At 43.5% G+C, this 8,465-nt stretch overlaps 1 protein-coding gene across 3 annotated transcripts in view; it reads left to right on the forward strand.

The window, feature by feature from the left end:
- Positions 1 to 8,465, forward strand: part of CCR9 (C-C motif chemokine receptor 9) — a 107,191-nt gene that overhangs the window by 18,875 nt on the left and 79,851 nt on the right. Inside the window, exon 4 of one of the 3 annotated variants that reach the window (XR_008624729.2) lies at positions 3,147 to 8,190. The exons of the other annotated variants lie outside the window; for them this stretch is intronic. The gene's annotated coding sequence lies outside the window, so the exon portion shown is untranslated. Of the gene's footprint in view, positions 1 to 3,146; positions 8,191 to 8,465 lie in introns of those variants that run through there. 3 annotated transcript variants of the gene reach the window in all.

The raw sequence follows: 8,465 nt of genomic DNA on the forward strand, positions 1-8,465 counted from the left end.
CTACACTACAAGGCTATAGTAACCAGAACAGCATGGTACTGGTACCAAAACAGAGATATAGACCAATGGAACAGAACAGAGCCCTCAGAAATAATACCACACATCTACATCCATCTGATCTTTGACAAACCTGACAAAAACAAGAAATGGGGAAAGGAGTCCCTATTTAATAAATGGTGCTGGGAAAACTGGCTAGCCATATGTAGAAAACTGAAACTGGATCCCTTCCTTACACCTTATACAAAAATTAATTCAAGATGGATTAAAGACTTAAATGTTAGACCTAAAACCATAAAAACCCTAGAAGAAAACCTAGGCAATACCATTCAGGACATAGGCATGGGCAAGGACTTCATGACTAAAACACCAAAAGCAATGGCAACAAAAGCCAAAATTGACAAATGGGATCTAATTAAACTAAAGAGCTTCTGCACAGCAAAAGAAACTACCATCAGAGTGAACTGGCAACCTACAAAATGGGAGAAAATTTTTGTAATCTACTCATCTGACAAAGGGCTAATATCCAGAATCTACAAAGCACTCAAACAAATTTGCAAGAAAAAACAAACAACCCCATCAAAAAGTGGGTGAAGGATATGAACAGACACTTCTCAAAAGAAGACATTCATGCAGCCAACAGACACATGAAAAAAATGCTCATCATCACTGGTCATCAGAGAAATGCAAATCGAAACCACAATGAGATACCATCTCACACCAGTTAGAATGGCGATCATTAAAAAGTCAGGAAAAACCTTCAATAATTCATCGGCTAACTGGAACTAGCAAGATATGAAAAGGATAGTATATCATCACTGTCTTAGAACAGGACCCTTGTAAATTATACCTCAAAATAAGGGGGAGTAGACTCTGAGGCCAAGATTGTGTGCAGGATGTCGATCAGGAGGGAGCCTTGGGGCCAACAGGTGTAAAGGAAGTCAAGGCAGCAGGACTGGGCAGGCCCAGTGGCATGGCTGTCAGCCCTGTGGGGAGCTCTGAGGATGAGACACACTTTGACACTGTCCCACACTGAGGCGAGAGAGTTATGTCTCCATTGATTGTTACTGGAGGCAGCCACCTTGAAAGGGAGCATAAACTTGGGCAAGGTGGTTCTCTTCAGCTGGGCAGTGCTCAAATGGCAGACAATGAAGGGCCAGCTGCTAGCAGGTCTTCCAGTGGCTGGGGCCATAGTCCCTTTATTCCTGAATGGAGATTAGGAATAATCTGCACACAGTGGCAGCAAAGGCAAGGCCAAGTCAGATGGTAATGATATGAGCTGCTTTTAATTTCAGGCAGTTGATTACTTACATAGACAGGGAAAGGAAGTGGGTCAGCCAAAGGTGCTAGGTTCCTGGGTCCTTCTCTCACACTCCAAAAAGGACAACACCTACTCAAAAGGGGCAGGATGACTGCAACAGGAGTTGTGGGATACTTTGTTGCTGGGGAGCCAAGCCTAGACTGCAGCTAAGTGGTTTTGCATTCTGCAGGTCTATTCTGAGCTCTTCAGAATCTCATCAAAACCCTCGCAGGAAAGACAGGGAGGCAAGAGGAGCTGGCCTCGGGGCAACTCCTCACAAGCTTCCCATCCTCTCTGTTCTAGGAGAATCATGAGGCATTTTGCCAAGACCTAGACTATTAATAACTGTGGCTCAACCCTTGCCTGTACAGCATCTGGGCCAGGATGGAACCGTTCTCTACAGCACCTGATGCAACAACCAAGTGGAGTATGTTTCAGGCCTCTAAGGATAGTTTAACAGTAAGAAATTAAATATCATTCACAACATTAACAGAAAAAAGAGAAAAATTATATCATCTCAACAGATGCAGAAAAGGCATTTGGCAAAATTCAACACCCATTTATAGTTTAAGCTTTTCTAGCAAACTAGGAATAAAAAAGAACTTCCTTAATTTGACACCGAATATAGCAAGCATTATTCTTTTTTTTTTTTTTTCTGAGAAGAGTCTTGCTCTGTTGCCCAGGCTGGAGTGCAGTGGTGCGATCTCGGCTCACTGCAACGTCTGCCTCCCAGGTTCAAGCTATTCTCCTGCTCAGCCTCCTGAGTAGCTGGGACTACAGGCGTGCACCACCACGCCTGGCTAATTTTTTGTATTTTTAGTAGAGATGGAGTTTTACCATGTTGACCAGGCTGGTCTTGAACTCCTGACTTCAGGTAATTTGCCCATCTTGGCCTCCCAAAGTGCTGGGATTACAGGCGTGAGCTACTGTGCCCAGCCTGCAAGCATTATTCTTATTGGTGAAATATTTAAAGTGTTCTCCCTGAGACTGGGCATGAAGCAAAGATGCTATCTTTTCTATTCAACATTGTACTAGAGGTCCTAGCCAGTGCAATAAGGCAAGAGAAATAAATAAAAGGCTCACAATCTCACTTATTCAAAATTATTTACCTGGAAACCCCAACTATTTGAAACAAAGCTGGTAATCTGGAAGACTAACATTCTCTTATAAAGCAATCTAAAAAGGTCTTGGAGCAGCAAAGATGCCACAAAGCTTATGCTCTTCACACACAGAGTCCCTTAAGCCCTCATCCTGAAGCTACGTACAATCCTAATAAATGGCTCCATTTATTTTCCAAGCCCACCTTGGAAAATGGCAAGAGATTGGCAAACCAAACAAAACCAATGTTAGCTACCAGCCTAAAAGGAAAGAACACGCATAAACCATAAAACGTAGATGCAGCAGTTTAAAAAAACAGTGCTTATAAATCACTTACTAAAAGGGCAAACAGCTCCATACCTCAGCAGCCCCGAGGGCACTGCAGTGCAGGACAATAATTGACACTTGTAATAATGACTTTGAGTCATCAGGAAAAGATAAGATTATGCTTATGACTCACTGCTTAAGAAGGCAGGAAATTATATTTTGTATTAAAGGTTTTTAATGTCTGATTTTAAAGAAGTTTGGGTTATTTATATGGAGAAATTTTAGTGTTAGGAAATTACTTTATAGGTAATATCTGATTTCTTTTACAACCTAACCACTAAGGTTTTTCATGGCTTAAGCAGTACTTGGCCAGGAAACAGAAGTCAATTTCACAAGTGTTTGGATTGAGCACCTGTGATACTTGAGTCATAATGACGGGCTCTGCTCCAGGCACTCAGTCCAGGGATGTTCTTTTTTTTTTCAGAGTTGTTACTATTTAAAGGCAGCTGTGGCTTGGCCACGTGAGCATACTGGGCTGAAAATGGTAAGCAGGATTTGTAATTTCTTCTAAGTCGAGTTGACCCTTTGATGAGTAAGTATTGAAAGCATGCAAATATTCCTTGCATTTGCTCTTCTATCTTCTTAGTTTACTGTGGGATGAGATGCTATTGATGTCACACCCAATTCCCCTTATCCCAGCCTGGAATGTGGCCTGCAGAAGGTTCTCTGTGTCTCTTCACCTGAAGCCCTTTCTTGGCTACGGAAGCATGTTCAGCCTAGGTCCAACAACAAGGAGTTAACATCTCAGGAGTAATCCTCATCTTGATAAATTAAGGCCTGGTGGATACATTCCCAGCTTTCTCACGTCTCAGTGGGATTGAGCGTGGTGGTCCACAGTGCTAACCTGCTCATTAACACACATTTTATCTCCTTTCTTCCCTTTCCTGCCTCATGCCTCCGTACCCTCACCCCACTTTCTGGGATCCCCTCCCCACTTCAACCAAGATCCCTGCCTCAGGGTTTTGCTTTTGGGGGAGCTGAAATAAAACATCTGGTGCCAGAAATGGCCCTAGAAAGTGGCCTCAGGATGAGACACTGGACTTGATGCCAGCCAGATGACAACAGGATCCCACTGCTAGTAGTAAGTGTAGTGGTGATAAACCCTGTCACACTACTGGGTCAGTTACCAACACTCTCACCTGGGTATGGATTGGAATGAAAGAAGAGAAGACAGTCTCTGATTAGCCAACTATTACCTGAAGAGATGCCCTGATAACTAGAAAGCCCCCAGGTCTCTATTTAAAAGAACCCACATCTCCTATGTGCAGAAGCCAGAATGTACTGAGAATCAGGCCCATGATTGGATTACAGCAGTGATGCAGATTCAAAGGAGACCAAATTCACATGCCCGGAAAGTCTCCTTTGCTTAAGTCAGGGCCCTGATTGGGAAGGAATGTGACTCTTGAGATATGAGGGGCCCATTTGGGCAAATGCCCTCAACAACCTTGATATCCCAGATTCTTCTGAACCCTTGGGTCTAGAAGAAGTGGCTCACTCCCCCTTGCTAGAGGAGAGTAGCCTCCTATCACCTGGAAGCCATTCCAAGGCCTCTCTTGAAAGGAGACTGGCAAGATAACCTTGGTCTTCCTCAGGATCGGTCCCTACTTCCACTCATTACTTCTAAACCAATAAATAGGGCTGAATATCAGCATGCCCTATGCAGAGAAATATTATCCTGCTTTGAGAAGAAATGGATTAGTCCCCCAAAAGAACAGAACCTGGACTGGCAGAAACTGGAAGAACATGTATGGTTATGGATCTTGAGGATGCTGGCCTAGTGGGAAGTAGAAAAGAAGTTGGATAAGGAAGAGTTTATTGACATAGACTGTCTTCTGTGACTCAGGATTTGGCATGTTTGTAAGAACACATGGAGCCAGTCCTAATACACTGCTGCAATGGGCCTTGGTGCTTGAGGATGATGGTATGCCAAAAACGAGGTGGAGATTCCACAACTGCTTAACAAGAGTGCTGAGGAGGGTTCAGAAGGCTCAGAGGGATGACATGCTAGAATGGATATAAGGCGAGAGAGCCCACCCATGGGCAGGGGTATTTCCTTCACTGAAACAATAAAGACTGCATTGGTAAGGGGACATTAACATTGTTGAGAAGCTCAGTGGTGGCTGTCTTCTGTTGGCTAGAACTGACAACAGAAGATTCTGGCACATAACTGGGCCTCCTATGACAGGAAGGATTCCAGAACAAAAAACTAACGGCTGCACTCAGACATTAGAGGAATAAAATGAATACAGTAACCTAATGGGCCGTAAGGCCAGAAGAACAACCAGGGAGCCAAGGACCAGTGGCTAATAGATTACGGCGCTCCTAGAGGTGAGGTGAATGGGCAGTCAATGAAGTTACTGTTATAAAACCAAGCCAACCAACCAAACAGCTGATGAGTAAAAGACTGATGTCAGCCACCACAGTGGAAAATCCTGATCTCTCATAGTTACCAGACCTAGTCAGTTCTCAGTTCCAGAGCCCATGGATTGAAGGAGAGTCTGGGTCTCCTGAGGAGGAGCCCTGCAGCACTATAGCAATCTTAAATAATACGCACTGTCTCAAATCTTTCCCAAAGAGCCCCATGGCCATTTTTCAGAGTAACTGTACGCTGAGAAAGCAGAATATACACATCTTTCAAGAGCTACTCAACATAGGGCCTGAGTGACATACCCAGGGGATCTAAAGCACCATCACAGCCCTCTTGTTAGAGTGGGACATATAAGATAGGCAATCTATAAAGTTCTGACCCAAGGCTATCTCAGGGCAGATCCAGTAGGCCTGTGGGTCAATCCCCTGATCTCCCTTGTTTCTGAGAGGATAAATGGGATGAGTGCACTTAACTGAGAGACCCCAAAATTGGTTTCTTGACCTGAGGGATAAGAGCCATAATGGTAGAAAAGGCTTATTTAATGCTCCAAAATGCTCTCTCCATCCCACCCCCTCCCCACTCCTGGTCAAAATCAGGGGCAACATCCCAGGAGTATTGACAGTGATCCCCACAATATCCCATTGAATGGTTCCTGCAAAGCAAAACAGAGCAAAAGTGGAAGATGACAGTGGACTAACATAAACCAAGAAGTAGCTCCAATAGCAGCTGCTGTGCTGGATGTAGCATCCCTTCGAGTCAGCACTTGATATGAGGCTGGAGATTTGGTTAATGAATTCTTTTAAATCCCCTTCAGAAAAGAGAATCAAGAACAGGTTGAATTCACCTGGGTCAGATAACACAGTGTACACTCAAAGTTTTGCTCCAGGAGCATATAAACCCTCCTGCTGTTACAAAACCGTCCAAAGAAGTCCTTGATCATCGTGACATTCTGTAGAACATCATCCTGGTCCAATACTTTGATGACAAAATGTTAACTGGACCTAGTGAACAGGAATGAACTGGCAAATAATCTGAGTGTTCCTCATGACACATGCACCAGAGAGAAGGAGGTAATTCCTACAAAGATTCAGAGGTCAGAGGTCCAACAATCTAGGGAATACTGGGACATCTGCCAAGTCAAGAGCCAGTTATTGCATTTTGTACCTTCTACTACTAAGAGAGGTAAGCACTAGGTAGTATTATCTGGATTCTGAAGTCAGCATGTACAACACTTAGGAATATTGCTATGACCATTTCTTGGGTCACTCAGAAGGCTGCAAGTTTTGAGTACACAGTTAGGAGGGCTTTGTACCTCTCTATGGTTCAGGCTGTAGTGTAGGGGTACCTCTTGGTGATATGTGGGGGTAACAATAAATGGGAAATTTCACAAATACAGCAGGACAGGGGCAAAATGATCAGGGGCTCAGACATCTAAGAAAGGAAAGTCTAGGTCATCTCATGAGGCCAGCCATGCTGACCAGCAAAAGTGCTGGTTGAGGGTGAGGGGAATCTAGAATAAGTAGAAGAGAGAGATGATAAATGTTAATTATGGCTTCAGGACCAATATGCAACAGAGAGGACTACAGCCTGTCCCACTAACCTTTTCGTTGATGTTTTCCTTTTTGTATTCATTGTTTTAAAAATATTGTGACCAACCATTATCCTCGAGAGAAAGTGAACTTAACATGGGACACCAGGTGGTACAGTAGAGCGGAGTGGATGGCTGGAGATGCTGGTGATTACTTCAACATATCCCCTTCATTTATTCCCAGAGGTTTTCTTTTAATTGAGATATAACTTACGTATAAAATTTATCATTTTAAAGTATACAATTCAGTGATTTTTAGTATAGTCACAAAGTTGTACAACTATTACAACTATCTAATTCCAGAACATTTCATACCCTCAAAATGAAATGCAGGACCCATTAACAGTCACTCCCCATCTACTCCTGAGTTTGCAAGCAGACAGTTCCCATGCTTGGCTTCTGGAGGAGTCTCTTTGCCTGAGAGCATTCTCTGGAATTTGGTCCACATCCAGGCAGGCTGGACATGGCAAGGAATTAATACCTCAGATTTCTAACCTCAACCAGTGAGGGATGGAAAGTGGTGGATAATATTCCCAGCTACCTTGTCCTTCAGTGTAATAATTCAGAGATGTTTTCTGTACCATGTCTCAGAGGGTCCCCAGCAGGATTGGGTCCCAGTTGCCCATAGTGGTGACTCTTTCGATCTGTCTCAGTTCCTCAGTCTTCCGCGGGATTTCCTGAAATCACTTCCCAAATAAACTACCTGCACCCAAATCCTTATCCTATAGTCTACATTTGGGAAAACCCACCTACGATTCTTTTCAACAAGACTATCATGAGGTCTTTGTCAAGCACCTTGCTGAAATTCTGACATACTATACCTCTCATGCTTTTAAAAAGACAAATGAGGCCGGGTGCAGTGGCTCACGCCTGTCATCCCAGCACTTTGGGAGGCCAAGGTGGGCGGATCATGAGGTCAGGAGATCGAGACCATCCTGGCTAACATGGTGAAATCCCGTCTCTACTAAAAATACAAAAAAATTAGCCAGGCATGGTGGCAGGTGCCTGTAGTCCCAGCTACTCGGGAAGCTGAGGCAGGAGAATGGCTTGAACCTGGGAGGTGAAGCTTGCAGTGAGCTGAGATCACGCCACTGCACTCAAGCCTGAGCAACAGAGTGAGACTCTTGTCTCAAAAAAAAAAAAAAAAAGACAAACGAGTTTAGTCTGCCATATCATGTGATCACATGCCACTATGTGCTGCTAATTTTTAAATTTTTTGTAGAGATGGGGTCTTGCGATATTGGCCAGGCTCGTTTTGACTTACTGGCCTCAAGCGATCCCCCTGCCTGGAACTCCCAAAGCGTTGTAATTACAGTCATGAGACACTGCGACTGGCCCTGCAATACCTGATTTCTTACTAGGGAGATCCATGCTGGCTCCTGGTGGTTATGTTTCTTTTCCAAGTGCTCATGAAAATCCATTTAATAAGCTGTTAGTTAATTTGACAGTAAGCCCATTGCTATTTTACAAAACTATAAAGGATTTTCCAAGTTCCATTTTGCTTTGTCTAACAGTGGTTTTTTAATCTGTAAAAGTTAAAGGATGTATTATAGGCAAAAAAGAGAGGAAGTTATACTTCATATAATGTAAGAGATTGACTACTGTTCACATCAATTCATGTTTTACAATAGGCAATAACAGCTACACGCTTACTTGATGAAGGAGCTGATGACACAATCCAAAAGACACCACAGCCCCCCACAAAAGCCTCCAAACCAGTTGTCACCAACCCACTCACCTCTATTCAAGACAGAGGTCATTACCTTTAAGTATAATATTTCCCCTTT

This window comes from Pan paniscus, chromosome 2, assembly GCF_029289425.2.
Source record: "Pan paniscus chromosome 2, NHGRI_mPanPan1-v2.0_pri, whole genome shotgun sequence".
In the NCBI taxonomy this organism is placed as follows: domain Eukaryota; kingdom Metazoa; phylum Chordata; class Mammalia; order Primates; family Hominidae; genus Pan; species Pan paniscus.